The following is an 18,554-nucleotide window of genomic DNA, read 5'->3' as shown; positions in this document are numbered from 1 at the left end:
TCTTCTTTTGATAATTCAGATTTTTACTTTTTACTTCTCAAACAAACTTCTTCCTATTGTCCTTTTCTCTACACCAGGGAAATCCCATTTTACATTCTGTATTCCAAGCGATTAAGCCTGTTTTTTTTTTTTTTCCATCTAATAACAGGCTTCCTGGCTCATGCCATCAAGTCTTGATAGATGTCAAGCCTTATCCAGTTATTGTCTTCCTCTTCATTTCCCCAAAGCCAGAACAGAAGCTCCAGGGAAGTCAGAGTTTGAACTGAAATCTTTCTTAGTCACCTACTGATTGAGTTACCTTGGAAAAGTTATTCAAAGCTTCTTTGTTTCAATTTTTTTTTCATCTAAAAGTTGGAGGCTGTATTAATTAACTGATCACAAGCTTGCTGTGAAGTTTAATGAAATGATATTAGTGTGGCAATACACTTTTTGAGAAATACAGTTATGTTTTGTTTTCCGTTGGTTTTCTCCTCCCCCACATCCATTCTACCAAAGTACACAGGTCTTCTATGTTTCTTTGCTTTGAAAAAGAAATTTCAGTTATAGCAGGAGTTGCCTGCAAACCACTTCCCTTCCCAGCTTCTGCTTTACTAAATCCTAAGCTTATTGATGAAAGTCCATTAAGGAATCCTTTTTGAGGGATACCAGGAGAGAGGGAATGTGGGAGGGAGAGAGAGATTATCAGTTTGTTTTTACAATAAAAAGAGAGGACCGAAGCCAGAGTGGGGTAAGAGCACATACCCACAGAGTTCCCCCTAAAGTCTCAAAAGACAGTGGGAAGTAATGGGAGTTCTTTTCAGGATGCTCAGGGAAGCTGGACTCTGGGTTCTGAGGCTTTCAGCCCAGATGCAGATTCCTGCACTTAACCTACAGATAGTATGGCAGCAGCGAGCCTCTACTCTCAACACATCACTATGGACTCATTATGATTTCAGCAGGGTTACGACTAACTGGAGACTAGAAGCCCTTCCTATCATTGCTAGATATTGCACAAACCTTCTTGATTCTGTTGCAATTCTTAGACAAGGGAAGGATCTTGAAATAACTGAATTTTCTTGCAGCCTACTTAGCAGGGTTCAAAGTTATATTTTATTGGACTTAAAGAAAATACAGAAATAGATATTTCCTGTATGTCTGAGTTTGTACACTGAGAGTTACTCCTGATACATTTGCAAAAGTCTTAGGATCCAACACTTGGTTAATAGTAAATCTACCATTAAAAAATAATAATTTACTTTGAATTCTTGGACAAGTTGCTTAACCTTCTCTACTGACAGTATGATTCCTGCTCTCCCCTCATGATAGAATGTGACTGTGTGATCTATATATCCCCACAAGCTCTAACATGTTCTCAAATAACAAATATTATCCAGTGCCTACTCCATGCCAGGGACTGTGGCAAGAGACTGGAGAAATCATGGTGAACAAAAATAATCATAGTCTCTGCCAACATGAATTTTATAGGTTAGAGGGAAGGCAAGATGCTAGTAAAGTAATCCTATATGCAACATAACTTACAATTGTAATGCGAGCTATGAACGAGAGGTACTTGTAAATCTGAAGCAGGTTGTGTCGTAATAGTTTAAGCCAGATTGTTCTGAGAAGTTCTGCTAGGACATTTGATGGCACGGGTCTGCAGGAAAAGACAAAAGAAACAATAAGAAAATTCTAGGTTTCTGGTTTGATTGGCTGGATGATGGTGGTACCATTCCCAAAGTAGGGAATGACGCAAGAAAACTTGTTTTGATTGGAAGGTCATTGATATGGTTTTGTTTTTTGTCCCCTCCAAATCTCATGTTGAAATGTAAGCCCCGATGTTGGAAGTGGGGTAGAAGGAGGTGTTTGGGTCATGGGATCAGATCCCTCATGAATAGCTTGGTGCCTTCCCCATGGTAATGAGTGTATTTTTGCTCTATTAATTCATGCAAGAGCTAATTGTTTTAAAAGAGCATGGCCTTTCTCTTGCACCCTCTCTCACCATATGACCCTCTCTTGCCATGTGACACACTGGCTCCCCTTTGTCTTCAGCCATGAATAAAAGCTTCCTGAGGCCTCACCAGAAGCAGGTGTTGGTGCCATGCTTCTTGTACACTCTGCAGAATCGTGAGCAAAATAAACCTCTCTTTATAAATTATCCATCAAGTATTCCTTTATAGCAATGCAAACCGGACTAACACAATCATCATGCTGAATATTGTTCATTTGTCCCTTTAGTTCCATTCCTTTTCCACCCTGATCTGAGCCCTAGAAGGCTGACCTCCATGCCTCAACAAGCTTCCATATTTTCTAATGTCTGGCTTGGTTTTGCCAATGGTCAGGAGGTCACAGGGGCAGAAAGGGTGATATCAGAGTATTTATTTCACCAGCTTACTGTTTGTTGTTGTTTATTTTAACCATGTCCACACCTTGACAAACAGTCCTTTTATTAACATTTTTTGTCAAATTCTTATTTTCAATAGGAGGTGCAATTTTTTCCTGCCAAGATGTTGACTGACACAACAATGAGTTCGCTTTTGCTTATATTGAGCCTCAGGAGATTTTGACATGTCCATGAGGGTAGATCCAGTAGGTAAATGAAAATAATGGACTGGAACTCAGAGGACAGGTCTAGGCTAGAGATGTAAATGTGTTATTCATCTACTAACAGGTGATAATTGAAGCCAGAGGCATGGCTGATGGTGCTTTGGAATAGAGGATACCGTGAGTAAAGAAGAACTGAACCAGTCTTGAAGAAATCCAACAAGTATTGGTTGAATAAAGGAGCATGATCCTGCAATGGAGCCAGAGAAGAACCAGGGAACCAGAGGGATATCCAGGAAGTGAAAACAGCATTTCAAGAAGAAAGAAGAAAGAAGTGACTAACATTATCAAATACCAATGAGAAATTAAGTAAAATTGAGGATTAAAAAAGGTTTATTGCTTATAGTGACAAATAGTTTTTTGATGACCTTAGGAAGGGCTGTTTTAGGAAGTGGCGGGGACAGAAGCCATTGAGAATGGCTTGAAAAATTAGGAGCTGGAGATAGCAAGTAGGTAACATTATGAGAAGTTGGAATAGAAAGAAGAGGAGAACAAAAGGGTGATGGCTGGAGAGAAGATAAGTGAGTGAATGAATTTTTTTAAATGGGGGAGTTCAGTTGATAATAAATAGAGTACACCAATTTGAGAGATAATTTCAATAAAAATCATCTTTATAATTTCCTCCAAAATCTCTATGTTATGTGATGGCAACATAGCAGAGCAAATAAGATTGGTTTCTCCTTAAGGGTTGATCAGTATTTGGAGACAAACATCTCACAGAGCTTAAATAAGTGCTTTACTTACTATTAGCAGTTTATTATAAAGGATACAACTCAGGAATAACCAAATAGATGGGAAGCAAGGAAATGTAAGGCATGAGGGGAGGGGTGCAGAGTTTCCCTGCCCTCTCTGAGCACACCATCCTCCCAGCACCTTGATGTGTTCATCAGCCTGAAAGCTCTCCAAACCCCACCATTTAGGAATTTTATGAAAGTTTTCTTATGTAGACAAATTAAATAATTGGCCATTGATGATTAACTCAGTTTCCAGCCCCTCTTCCCTCCCTGATGGTCAAGGGGTAGGACTCAAAGTTCCCACATTCTAATAATGTCTTGGCCTTCCTGGCCACCAGCCCTGTCTTGGAGCTAGTAGGTACCCCAAGCCAACAATCATCTAATTCGCTTACAAAGGAAAAAAATACATTCATCACTCTGGAAAGTCTGTGGGTTTGGGGAGCTGAGTGTTAGGAACTGGGGACAGAAACCAAATATTTATTTTGTATTATCACCAGCTGTCATTCACAAGAGAGTCTGAGAAGGGCAGGAGGGCTTGACCCGCAGGGTAGCAGTCTTGAAGGTGGGTTTTTACTTTTTGGGGGATATGCAAGTCTTGAAAATGTACAGAGAAGAGAGATGATCATGTTGACGAGAGGAAATCTACTTAGGAAAGTTGCCCATGACACAGGACTTGCTTCTCAGAGACCAGAAAGATAAAGATGATTTAAGGAAGGAAGAGTGATGAAGCTATAAAAAGACTCTGAAATGGAGAGGGAAGAGGGAAGTTGAAAACTTAAGTGTGATGGCTTCAGCCTTTTAGAGAGGGAGGTGATGTCCCCAGGAAGCATGAGACCCCAGCAGGGACCCCCGGTTTCTTTGTGTTCCATCCATTCTTCTTGGAATCAGGGGGGAAATATGTTCCTTATTCTTGCCAACCAACCGATATGGCTGCTTTCATTGCTGTGTCTGCATCTTTGAGACTCAGTTCCCTGAGTCTAGGTGAAAAAGGATGTTCACTCTGCAATCCCAACCTAAGAGGCTTGCTTGGCTGGAAAGCTTGATTTTCCTGAGCCAGACTATCCCAGTTTTGCAGCAGTGATTTCTCAGACAAATACTCCCAAGTGAAAACCAATACAAGCATCCATCTGTGGATAAAAATTCTCAGCATAAACCAGCAGCCAAAAAACACACTTGTGAGGACAATCCACAAAGTCATACCCTTCCTGTCTCTGCCTAAGGGCTGTTGCTAAAGAGAAACACTCTCATTCTCACTTCTGGCCAAGAGTGGAAAACATGTGTCTCAACTCCAAGCAGAAGTAGCATTCTTGTCTTGCAGAGGTTCACAGGCAGAGTGGGAGGCAGTGGCATTACTATTTGGTCAAGGTCCCCCGGCTTAGTGCCCAGGCTGGATGGGCCACTTCTGTAGAGAAAGTCTGGGTTTTTTTGTTTTACAATTTCCTGTGAAAAGTACTTAGTGTATTTTTATTTTGTATTTTAAAATAATAGCTTTATAACAACATAATTTGATGTTTTGATATACATGGTGATAAAAGAAAACATTCAGCTGAATTAAATTTAAAGGAATTTAATTAAGCAATGAACTATTCAGCAATGGGGCAGCCTTCTGAGCCAAAGTATACTCAGAGAGTTCATCGCAGCCACATGGTGGAAGATTTATGGACGGAAAATGGAAAGTAATGTACAGGAAATGGAAGTGAGGTACAGAAACAGCCAGATTGCTTACAGCTTGGTGTTTGCCTTATTTGAACATGGTTTGAACAGTTGGCTACATTTCATTGGCCAAAACTCCATGATTGGCACAAGTGTAGGCTACAGTCTTATTACACCTCCAATTATTATAGTTCACTATGTACAGAGAAACCTTTAGGCTGAACTTAAAATATGTAAGGAGGCAGCTTTAGGCTAAACCTGATTAAACAATTCCCCACTTTTGGTCATCTTCTTAATTTTGAGAGACTGACCAAAACTTTACTCATTGATGTCATTATCACTATTGTAAATATGCTTATTTGGTCTTGAAACCCACTGGGAAATAGCAGAACAGTGGGTTTGTAAGGTGGGAACAAGGACTTCAGTTCATTTATTTTATTTCGTTTTTTATAAGGGTTAGTGTAGAGGGGACCTCTTTATGCTGGAACATCCTGTTTACAGGAGAAAAAAAAAACCTGGTCTGTTCTAGGATCTATGTTTTCTTAAAGTCTCAGTTTAATGTGACATTTAGCACCAGCAGCTCCATTTTGGTTTGGTCTGAACTGTTGGAGTCCAGTGCATGTGCTCAGTCCTAAACAATGGCCTCCCATAATTTTGTTTAAAAAGTCCCCCTTTTTGGTCAGGTTCTCACTTAGGTGAGAGTGTGACCAAAACTTAGGGCCTTAGCACCACTCTCAGTTAGCATCATTTTGGGTTTCTGGTCTCAGCATGTCATTCATAGGTTATGATGCTGTCATGGCCACACATTTCTTTCAGTTCTTGTCATCCCAGTTGAAGAGAGACCATTTGACATGATAGAAATGGCTGCATGCAAACATTTAAAACTTTTGAGAGAATACAATGCACCAGGGAGACTACTATTATGACTGTTGGGAGGATAACACCAAGAGTTTGGAGTATGCTCCTTACCCAGGGTCTTTATAAATGAAACCACCTAAAATTAAATAGATCAGATAAGGAGCTAAAGAGTTTACTCACTCAACTAAGCAGTCTCTTTGTTAATCCCCTACAACTGAATCTCTCTAATACCCTATGTGATGTATTTCTTCATAGGCCACAAGTGCCAGCAGCTGTACAGATACTTCTGTTCAGCCAGTAAGTAATCTAGGGCCATTCTATTATTTAACATAACTTTCACAAGAGAATTTAAAGTCTTGTGTAACCATAGCCTTTACAGTAGAATCTGCTATAGAGCCTATCATGAGGAATACATTTCTAATCACTGTCTCTTTTACTCCAAGCCATGGAAATAGGACCTAACAAATGATGCCGTTTTAGAAGAGTGAAGGCCTCCTGGCAATGTTCTCTTTAACCTATGACGTGGATTAAGAGGAGTGACCAATGCTTTGTTTCTGACTGATTGTGAGGCAATGTATATACCATTAAAATTTCTCACCCACATTGGACCTTCATCTTTCATCTATCAAGGCAGAATATTATCCATGTATAAGGCTGTCTGCAAAATCCTTCACAAATGAGTATACCTCATAAGTGCACACAACAGACTCCCCCTCCCTTTCACTTCTGTTGTTCACAGAGGTGTAAGCAAGGGAAAAGTATTCAAAGATAAGAGTCTCATGATAGTAGAGAAGTCTTGATCTGTGATCTTGGGAAATGCTCTTCACATCAAGGATGCTATCTCCTTCCAGGGAGAAACTTCTTTGGTTAGCTTTACCTTAAGGGTTCCAATGGGTGTACAGTTCCAAGAGTGTGGAGGGAATCTTCACAGGTGTGAGATTATGAACCCAGGGTTCAAGGTCCTAAAGTTTTGTTACAGTGTGTATGGCAAAGCCAGTCTTTCTCTGTCATTCTCAGAAGATCCAGTCTTCAGGTTCTAGATTGTGAAGGGGTTGATTGTCCTGTCGGTGAACCATAAAAAGCTTTCTTTACCTGGTGAAAATACACTGTGCCATATATAATAATCTACTGTTGTAACATCAGCCCTCTTGCATGGGAAAGCTTTTATACAACCAGAAAACATGCATTGAAAATGACAATTGAATGAAATCCCTCTATAAATATTTAAACAGTTCATCAGGTAACCAAATGTGCTTGAAGCTTTGATTGTCTTCCCAGGAATATGGGATCGACAAACCAAACATTGGTCATAAACGATTTTTGCAATTTAGAAGTCACTAGATCAATATGTATTTAATTTGGATCATTTTATCCTTTCCATGATGAGTCATAGAATGCAGAACTTTTAATAAGAAAAGCTTTAAGGACTCAGAAAGGCCAAGGCTGCCCTCCTGGTTCTCCATGAGTCCCTGCTTAACACTGGACTTATGTCCTCTTGAATACCAGTGGTTTCTCCAATTCAGTTGCATAGAACTCATAACTGATGGGTTTTCATAGGTAATTTGACACAGACCATGGAGTTGATTCAAATTGTGTATCTAAACAATTTCAGTATTGGCTGATTTAGCATGAAAATCTGGCAAAGTGTTTTCTTGGTATTCAATTAATTTTTATTCTACCTGGGTTAACAGTTTTATAAACCAGTCAGTCTTTTCATTAAAGTTCCAGGAATTCTTAGTCCAAATGATATGATTCTAAAGTTACTAGAAACCTGTATTCAAGAAGGCTTTTCAGGGTCCTTTCCATCCTTTCAGGAACCTCCTAAAAGACACCATATGCTAGGATTTTGCGTGCTTGTAAAGTTTTCAGAAACTGCATCAGCATTAAGCAATTAACTGTGGAAATGACTTTAAATAGTTATAAAGACACAATTGACATGGAAATTAGGTTATTTCTGTGGTCTACAATAACTTAGCATAATAACCATAATTATGATTGATAACATATACTCAGACATATTAGAATTTTAGAAATCCCATACAATTTTGGAACATATATTAATATCATTCACTAAAATATAACCTAGAGAAGGTTAAACATTATTCTTTATTTTGACAATGCTTCCCATGTAACTTCACATGTCAAATAATCCTGTTGACCTCTCTTTTGGATGTTTCAGGGACCCTGTGTGGCATCCCAAAGTTAGAGGTCAGAAAAGACAATTTTGAAGCTGAAATTTGATTTGGGGAAGCTTATCAAGTATTTTAAAGGTTTATAATACTTGATATTATGAAATAGAATTCTAAGTCACCGTAAGTCATTTATTTAGCCAAAATGATGACTCAAAAAAATTTAAAAACGCAAAAACATTCGCTCATTGATAGAAGGAAGACTTAGCTTTCCAAACAATCTGTCTCTTGTCTTTCCCTTCTTTTTTCTGTATTTTATTCAAAAGGCAATCAAAACTCTTTCATTATCCTTTAATATACATAAAAATCTGTTCAATAGAGAAAGCCGAGTCACTCCACTTTAGCGAGGCCAAACAGCCAATATATCTGGTTTTTAACCTTTACCAAAAGTAACCTTACAGTTGAAACCAACAAGCCTTAACTAATGTTATGACTTAACCACAAGTGTACAAGGCGTTTTCAAAGAGGTGGTTAGCAGTTTTTACAAGATCTAGAATCTTTAAAGGTAGCTGAGAAGGAAGATTCAAGAAGCTGGAAGTTGTTCATGGAGGGGCCAAGAATCAACAAATGGTAAAGGTCACAGAGATAGCAGTGAGTAGTACTCATTCCCTAAGCCAGGATTGAACCTGGGTTGCCGCTGTGAAAAAACAAAGCCTTAGCCACTAAGCTACAGTGCTGGGCAATCTCCATTACTCTTCCCAGAAGAAGTTCAGAGCAGCTAATGTTGAGCTTGCAAAGGCACCTGCAACGCCTTTGACATGAACCCAAAACTCCCATTCCCTAGATGGTGGAGAGCAAGAGAAAGTACTGCCACTTGGTTACAAGGTCAAGCTCCCAAAGACATAAAACAAGACAAGGTGGAAACCTCATCCAGTTGTTGTTGTTGTTTCGGGGACCTGCAGGAAGGTTTCTTACTGACCAGCTTGCTGGGATGTCTTGAACAGTGAACTTATGGGGTCCCAAGCCCATGTTCTATCCTAAGGTACCCCTCTTCATGACAGAAGGATAGAAAAAGACAAATTCATAGCACAAAGTATGCTAGATTTGCTACAGCTTAAGACTAGCTTCATGAATCCTTTTTCTCATTAATTAAAACTTTGCAAGAGGTGGTGATTTTTACCATTCCCACAACCGGTTTTCACAGAAAGAAACAGAGAAAAGCATTGCCTGTGGCAGGGTGGGGAAGGTGAAGAGCTCAAGGAGGCCGGAGAAAGACTCACCCATTGCAGCAATACTGAATCAAAAGTTCAGGCAGCTACTTGTCAATCACGAAGGGATCTTTTCCAGCAGTCCTATCAGCTCTCAAGTTTCCCCCTTTGGGGGAAGAAAGTTCCCCATGTTCCATGGTTCTGTACATGCCTAATCCTGTCACCTATAGCTGTCAGCAAAGACTGCAAGGCAGATTTAATTTTTTTAAAATCAATTAATCACTTAAGCTTTTTATTTGCCTTTTGTAAAGTCTTCAAATAAAAATATTGAAATCTTTTTAGAAGCCTCTGCATATAAATAGGCATCCCTAGATGAGGCTAATTTGGAAGCCTTCATTTTCAAATGCACTTCAGTGCAATGTTGTTCATTTGGAATGTTCCACTATAAATTATCTTTAGTAAGATTTTGCTATTTCGATAAGATTTTGCTGCTTCCAGGGCCTAATACTTATGGATATATAACGCAGAAGGAACTCAGTTCTTCAGAAATTAAGGATCCCATTTTTATCTAAATATTGGTTTTCCTTTCAGATTTCCTTAATTAACTTAGCCAATGATTTTTTTTTTAAATATTTGAGTGCACAATAAAAATGAAACAATGGGGTAGAACACAAAAATTCCTGTGAATTTCCAACGGCCAGATTTTATACCCTTTGCAATATTGCCATTTACTACAGGTTTCTTTCTGACCCAGATGTAAGAGGCCTCTAACTGGATCCAAGCCAGTTAATTACCAGATCAAATCCAATCCTGGACCCAGTCCAGTTTCTGTCGTGACTTCTAAACTCACTTTGGATCAGGAATTTGCTCAAAGGAACTCGGAGAGCTCAAAACACAAATCTGTGCAGCTTTGGAAACAGAGAGAACTTACCACGATCCCTGGCTGCTCCAAGAGATCAATGGACACAATTGGGTTCAGTGGGTACCTTGCCTGGTCACTCAGCATTCCTCGGGGGTCGTTAGAAGCTCTTCTTTGGATGCCATCCTCATCCCCATCTGATAAAAGAAAAACATCAGCTGAATTAAATTTAAAGGCGTTTAATTGAGCAATGAATGATTCACACATAGGGCAGCCTTCAGAGTCAGAGTATGCTCCAGCACAGCCACGTGGTGGAAGAAGATTTATGGACAGAAAAAGGAAAGTGACTTACAGAAAATGGAAGTGAGGTACAGAAACAGTTGGATTGGTCATAGCCCAGTGTTTGCCTTATTCGAACACGGTTATAACAGTTGGCTACATTTGATGGGCCAAAACTTGGTGACTGGCACAAGTGCAGGCTACGGTCTGTTTATACCTCCACTTGTTATAGTTCACCATGTACAGAAAAATCTTTAGGCCAAACTTAAAATATGTAAGGAGGCAGTTTTAGGCTAAACTTGATTGAAGCATAATGAAATGTTTACTACAGTCAAGCTAATTCACATACTCTTCACCTCACGTGGTTACTCTGTGTGTGTGTGGGAGGCGGAGGTAGGGGTGAGAACACTTAAGATCTACTCTTTTAGCATACTTCTTTCTTTCTTTTTTATTATTATTATTTTTTTTTGAGACGGAGTCCACTCTGTCACCCAGGCTGGAGTGCAGTGGCATGATTTTGGCTCACTGCAAGCTCTGCCTCCCAGGTTCACGCCATTCTCCTGCCTCAGCCTCCCGAGTAGCTGGGACTACAGGTGCCCGCCACCATGCCAGGCTAATTTTTTGTATTTTTAGTTGAGACGGGGTTTCACCGTGTTAGCCAGGATGGTCTCGATCTCCTGACCTCGTGATCCGCCCGCCTCGGCCTCCCAAAGTGCTGGGATTGCAGGCGTGAGCCACCGCGCCCGGCCAGCATATTTCAAGTATACAATGCAGTAGTATTAACTCTCGTCACCATGCTGTACATAAGATCTCCAAGAACTTATTCATCTTCTGTGACTGAAACTCTACCAATTCCATTCCCTACTCCCCACCTCTGCCCAGGGACTCCCCATCCTACTCTCTGAAAAAGATATACCGTACTGTAGAAAATAGTTATTCATCCAGGTACAATTTGCAGTAAGGCTAGGGCTACCAAAATGTCCCTCTTTGTGGTTCTTTTCTAGAATTGTTAGTTTTACCTCAATTCTAATTACCACATTTATCAAGGGTCTACTTTTCTTTACTTATAGGATAGATAAGATTTAAGAGCACCTTCCCCAACTGCCCACTCCTTACCATAAGGCTCAAGAAACAGGTTCCATTTTGTACTGTATTATCTATTGTAAAGAAAAATTTAGGCCGGGCGCAGTGGCTCATGCCTGTAATCCCAGCACTTCGGGAGGCCAAGCCAGGCAGATCATGAGGTCAGGAGACCGAGACTACCCTGGCTAACACGGTGGAACCCTGTCTCTACTAAAAGTACAAAAAATTAGCTGGGCGTGGTTGTGGGCGCCTGTAGTCCCAGCTATTCGAGAGGCTGAGGTGGGAGAATCGCTTGAACCCGGGAGGGAGAGGTTGCAGTCGGCCGAGATCGTACCACTGCACTCCAGCCTGGGCAACAGAGCGAGACTCTGTCTCAAAAAAAAAAAAAAAAAGATTTAAAAATGCAGGTGGCGATTTCTAATCGTTTGTCGTAGATGTTACTGAAGAATTTGGTTCAGTATTTACAATTACAAAGTAACAATAGATGTGAATTTTGTTAACTTCCTTTTCTACCTTCTACCATAATCCCACCTCCACCCACATTTGAATGATTATTCTAAAACTTTGGCCACAGAGGGTTTTGATCTCCTTTACCCCATAAACCTCTGTCTCCAGGTTAGCCCTCTTTGGACAGCCTTTTTTCAGGGTCCTTGTGTCGACCTCCTGGGAGCGCTGTTTACGTCCTAGCCTGTGTGTGGTGCAGCCAGGTTCCTTCCCCACTGTAGATTTCATCAGCACTTGGAACTCTGAAGATCTCAAAGGTCTTTAGCTCTGAACTTTCTTTCTTTGCTTATAATCTCTTTATCTTCAACGTCTTCCTTGTCCTTACCCTATTAAATCCTTTCCTTTCCCCCTCTGGTTCTTTGGCCTCCTCCTTCATCCTTTGAAGTCACCTTCCTTCATTTTCCACTCCCTTTCTCTGCTTGTAGTAAGCCATTTCAATAACGCCTTACATTACACCTAATAGCTTGAATCTTCCACCATTTCTGCATCACTAATCTCCATTCCAAACCTGCTCTTGTTCTTTGGTCTTAGACATTACTGAAAAAAATTTAACCACGTGTGTGCACACATGTGTGCTAATCTACCACATTACAAATCTTCTGTTTAATTCAACAAGCATTTATAGAGGACTACCGCGTGCAAGGCACCAAAACGGGCTTCCAAGGGATACCTTCAAGTTCCAGTAAGGGCAAAACATTGTAATAAAAGTAAAAGAAGGGTTTCAAAAGAAGTAAAACTCTGGAAACTCAAAGGAAGAAAAATTTACACCTGCCTTCTGAGTTTTGCCCTTGATCTTCTGTGTTGCTGTGACTTTGTTTCCCTTTGGCTTTGTTATTATCTACCTCAACTATAAATCCTTGAGGATGGTGATTTTTTTTTTTTTGAGACGGAGTCTCTCGCTCTGTTGCCCAGGCTGGAGTGCAGTGGCGCAATCTCGGCTCACTGCAAGCTCCGCCTCCTGGGTTCACGCCATTCTCCTGCCTCAGCCTCCCCAGTAGCTGGGACCACAGGCACCCGCCACCACGCCCGGCAAATTTTTTTGTATTTTTAGTAGAGATGGGGTTTCACCGTGTTAGCCAGGATGGTCTCGATCTCCTGACCTCGTGATCCACCTGCCTTGGCCTCCCAAAGTCCTGGGATTACAGGCATGAGCCACTGCACCCGGCCGAGGATGGTGATTTCTGCTCTAAGCAACCCACTAGCAACATACACGCAATTCCCAAACACCTCTAGCAAGTCTTTGATTGAGTGTGACCTTGATCATGAATTCTTCACGCATTAATCCTTTACTTATTGGACTTAGTTTGCATGTTGCAGAGAAAATTGCACTTGGTGAGCTGCATCTTGGATCATAAAGTGCAAATATGACTTTTTATTTTTTCCTAGTTTCCACAGCCCAAGGATACATGGATGAGGAGCATCCTGCTTTCTCCTGGCTCTGGGGGAATAAAGAAGGGTGAGTGCTACAGGAATCTTAACTATGGGTGACATATGAACCTAATAAACATTAATTTTCCAAGTAGGGGTGTTGACAGGAGGAGGATAATGGGGGCCCAGACCAAATCTCCATAACTAGTTGCATGTTCTAATTTTAGTTTGCTTACATTGGATATTTATGGGTGTGTCTTTAGAGACTGAAAAGTACTCTTTTTCCTAGCTATGGAATTTATACCTTGTTGGGAAAACGTATACAAACTTGCCCCTATGGTGAGCTAAATCCTAAGAGTGAACTGGACATTATTTGTAGCTGGAGAGAAAGATGAGGTAGTTTACAAAATGTTCAGAGATCTGAGGGAGGAAATTTACTATCAACTGCTTAAATTTCTCTGTTAACTTTAGCATGATGGCTTTGGTGATGAGAGTTTAGAAATTTATGGCATTAACACAAACTATGTGTTCTGTGACTGTGTTTTGCCATTGAAGTGGCTTAAAATGGCATCTGACTAGTAGCTTTTTATGGATCTCTTTTAGTTTCCCATTAAAGCAGTTTTGAACACAGAGTAAGACTAAAGCTCTTCCTATGAACAACCCAAAGCCAGAACATGGAGCAAGGCAGATGGGGCTGGTGGGAGAACAACCAGGTTTTCCCTCCTGGTGAATTCAGGCTCTACCTCATGATGAATAATATTGCCACTGAAATACAGGTAGGGAGATATTTCGTCTCTCACCCCAGGCTCTGAGTCTGGGGAGGAATCTATTTACCATACAGTTTTTGCCTGTTGTAATTCTTAAAGAAATAACTTTCAGAAAATTAAAAAACAAAAAGAAAGAAAAGAAGGAAGGGCTGGAGGCCTTGGCTGTGGTGGGTGAAAGGCTGTGGGGTAGTTCATGCTGGATTGTGGATTCTAAGCACTTGAACACTTTGAGACATCAGAGTGTCCGGCAGGAGAGATGAGAGACAAATACCACCTCACTACATCAGAATGGTGTTAGGTGGGTACCTGCTGTACGGGGCCAGGAGCTGAGCATATGAGCCTGCACTCCAGCTATGGATTGGAGAAAGGATTCAGCTGACTCTGAAGTAGGCAATGAATAGGGCCAAGACCAGTAAAACGTATTTGCATCTTTTATAAACCTAGTCTCTAAAAAACCAAAACCAAACCAAAATACAACTCTACTCTTACTCAAATATGCATAAAGAGAAAATAGGAATTCAATGTAGGGAGCAAAAAAAAATTACTGAGAGAGTCCACCTAGGCTCATGATTTGAAATACCATCTAGATGCTGATGATTCCCAAATGAGTATCTCCAATCCAGCCCTTTCTCCAAAACTCCAGGCTTATATATGCAAATGCTGATTAGGCATCTCCACTTAACTATTAAATTGGTGCAAAAGTAATTGCGCTTTTTGCCATTAAAAGTAATGACAAAAACTGCAATTACTTTTGTGCCAACCTAATAATGGATGTCTCAAACTCACCACATCTAAAACTGAACTCCTGATGTCCCCCTTCCCTGAAACCTACTCTACCCATAGCCTTCCACATGTCAGTTGATGGAAGGTTCATTCTTTCAGTTATTCAGAACCCAAGTCTCAGGGTCAAGCCATCTCCTCTCTCATATGTGACATTAAATCCATTACGAAAACCCTGTTGTCTCCACCCTGAAAGCATATTCAGAAACTCTACAGCTCCCACCCTGACACCATCATCTCCATGTCTTGTTTTGATGATTACAATGGTCTCTTGCCAATTAATGACAATAGCCAGAACTATCATTCAAAAATGAAAGTTAGAACACCATTCCTCAGCTCAAAACCATTCAATGGCTCTCCTGGGTATTTACAGTAAAAAAAGCCCCAATCTTTCAAATCTTTCAAAGCTTAAGGAGATCCACCTTATTGGCAACCTACTGGCAAGCATCCCTGCTCCAACATTATCTCTCTGACCATATCTTCTACTTTTCACTTCACTTTGGTGATCCCAGAATTTCCTTCCGTAATTTTTTCACATAAAGGCAATAGGAAGACATTCTCTAAAAGACAAGTTGTCACTGACATGTCCTCATGTGTCTTTCTAAAAGATGGTTATTTAAAATAGACTCCAAACATCTGAGAGATGCAAAAAGAAGCTGTAAGATGGTATACACTCTGATAAAAAAAGAATGAGTGGATGTGATAAACATATAGCAAATAAATATGAAATCAAGTTTGATTAAGTTGCTTAATATGGTTTCCAAACTAAATAGAAGTATAAAGACTGGTCTTGAAGAACAACATATTTAAGATAAAACAGAATTTAATTATAATAACATTGGTCTGAAATCCCAGACTTTACTAACTAAATACAGCAAGTAAGAAGAGGAAGTGAGCAATAGGTAAGTGTGGAATTTGAAAAAGTGTTAAACTGCATATTTGGAATAGGAAAGGCTTAAAAATGCCATTTTTATGCTTGATTTTGCAGTTAAGGAAAAAGAGGTTAAACATAATTTTTCCAAGTATAAAGCTAACTGCCATTATAATTAAAAACAGAATATAATGAAAATATGTAGCCAAAGACAGAAAACAAAGAAAATAAAACCAATTAATGTGTTTATAGCTAGAAATCATATAATAATATAAATAAAAATGTGTAATAATAATAGTTATCATATATTTTATATTTACTATGTGCCAGGACCTGGGCTTAGAAATTTATAAGCATTATCTCTCAACCTTATAAGTACTATTATTATTATACTTTTATTAATGAGAAATTTGAGGCTTAATGATATTCTATTATAGATAAGAATTTAATATATGATAAAGGTGACATTTTGAAACATTAAATAAAATATGAATCCTTAAGTAAATGTTCATGGGAAAATTCATTCAGCGTTTACAAAAAAAAAACTTCACAACAGATAACAAAACAAATCCTAAATAAATTTGGATTAAATGACACACACAAACTAAAAGAAAATATGAGTGAGAGTATCAGTGAGTTTTTTTTATCTGCAAGTCATCAGATACCTGAGTCACAGTGTCTTAACACATGAAGGCTTTGCATATATCATATCACAAGCATTCTGGAGGAAGGGGATTGCAGGTTGATTCAGAGGTCTATCAACGTCACCAAGGCTCTTATATTCCTTGATTGTGCTGTCCTCATCTGTTTGACATTTTGTCCTCAGGCACACCCTCTCATGGAAGCAATATGACTATCACAGCTCCAAGCATTCTGTTTAAATAGGACTTACTCCCCCAAACAAGAAGGAAGGAGGTAACAAGGACAGTAGGAGGCCACTCCTTGGTAGATCTCTCTTTTTATAACCAAAGAAAAATCTTTCCCAGAAACCCCCCAGAATAGTCTGCTTTCTCTCATTGGCCAGGGCTGAGTCACATGACCACTTTAGCTGCAAAGGAAGCTGAGGAAGTGAAAATCTAGCATTTTTACCTTCTCAATTGAGAGGTAATTTATAGGGACTGAGTGACAGAGAAATAATTAGAAAATTCCCTACCACAGTGATTTTTTTTTTAAATGGAAAGGGAAAATCCTGTTAAGCATACAATAAGAAACTTTAACATAGCCCTGACTCCGAAAATATTACACACTCTGCTGTCTTTAAGTTAAAAAATATATATAGAGGGAAACATTTTATCAAAAAAGAAAGAACAAAAAATCATAAGCAAACATACAAATTAAATGATAAATTGGTAAAATGTATTAGAAGCATCTAACATCAAATGAGTCTGAATATATTGAGATACTCTTAAGATTTTAATCTCTTTGCATTTCTTTCCCTTGTTTACTTGTAAATGACTTGTCCATTAACCAATCATATATATCGACATCACCTTCAATGGCACTGGAGTTGTTATAGTGGGAATGTAAAGAGAAATACCAAATGTTCATTCTTAACTTTCAAATTGGGCATCAAAGGGGAAAGCCCAAGAGAAGCAAAGTGTAAGTTTAAGTTGTAACAATAGACCGGAAAAATACTCTGGAAGGAACCAGGTTACCTGTCATGCTAGAAGAAAGGGATCCCACGTGGGGAGGCGGTAGGACAAGGGATATGAGAGTTGGGCTTCATGGAAATTGGAGTGGCTGGGACCAGAGTGCCCAGCTGGGGTTAGTATGGCCAGAAGGGCATACTCTCCAGTATCTCCGGGCAGTGCCTGGGAGCCCTGTGGAAGGTGAGCCATCTCTCACAGACCATTCCTCACCCTTCCAATGAGTATAGCACAGTACGATGTTCTTATTGAGGAGTCAAGATGCTGTTAGTCTTGCTGCCACGCAGTGAGAGTCTTCCTTCAACAGATGCCTGAACATCTACTGTGCATTGTTCAGCACAGATGCCAGCCTGGGCTTCTCAGCTTTGTCATGCCCATCCAAATTTCCCTACATGCCCAATTTCCGTCTTACTGCCCCTTTTCAACCATCCAGAATGTTCGTTAAATCCCCCAAAACAGACAGTAGAAGTCCTTAGCACCCAGCTGAACAATGAAGGTTTACAAAGCAAAACCACAGCACCTGAATTTGGGTGGAAATGGACAGTGGTGAAAGTAGCGAAATATTCCCCAAACAGCTGAAATATTATGTGAAACCTTGTCCATGTCATAAGAAAAGTCAATTTCCTGAAAATGTTTGGTTATCCAGTTTCAAATGATGTAGTTATTTCTTAACCTTTTGAAACCCATGTCCATATTTGATAAGTATGTGATAGTTTCCAACCACACTTCCCAGGTTCTGAGAAATCCTTGCATCTTAAAATCAATTAGAGGCAGATGATAGTCTTCAGAGTTGTACTAAAGAACAATATTTGGCTGAGTTTGTAAGACAAAGTCAATATGCATTTTTCAGCTATAAATCATTTTCAGATTATAAATTTACACCTACCCTCAGGAGTAAATCAACTCCAGGGTACACTCACACACGCGTGCACACACACACACATTTATACATATGCATACACACATTCAAGATAGAAGCTGAGACCAGAACATTCTTACTTTAACACCATATTAAGTATAATTAATCGTTAATTGCATTTTATGTAGGACCAGTGATGGGACAAGACTAAATGACCAGTTACTTGTACTTTAATTCTTAAAACTGAAACTCCTAGACAAGTAGGAGTTTTAGTTTGAATAGGAAAGTAAAATCTTGCTGTTTGGAAACTCAGTGGATAGTGCAAAACGAAAGTCCATATAATGAATACTGAAAATATACTCCTGAAAATACCCTG

General features: G+C 39.6%; 1 long non-coding RNA gene across 1 annotated transcript; it reads right to left on the bottom strand.

Moving 5' to 3' along the window:
• Positions 1-1,566: 1,566 nt before the first annotated feature.
• On the bottom strand, positions 1,567-10,246 carry LOC129018177 (uncharacterized). The gene is made up of 3 exons (XR_008495205.1): positions 10,094-10,246; positions 6,703-6,886; positions 1,567-1,633 (listed from the first exon to the last, which is right to left on the bottom strand). It is a non-coding gene; the product is annotated as an uncharacterized LOC129018177 (long non-coding RNA).
• Positions 10,247-18,554: the final 8,308 nt, after the last annotated feature.

This window comes from Pongo pygmaeus, chromosome 19 (assembly GCF_028885625.2).
Source record: "Pongo pygmaeus isolate AG05252 chromosome 19, NHGRI_mPonPyg2-v2.0_pri, whole genome shotgun sequence".
In the NCBI taxonomy this organism is placed as follows: Eukaryota; Metazoa; Chordata; class Mammalia; order Primates; family Hominidae; genus Pongo; species Pongo pygmaeus.
This window is presented reverse-complemented; position numbering and strand designations above follow the sequence as displayed.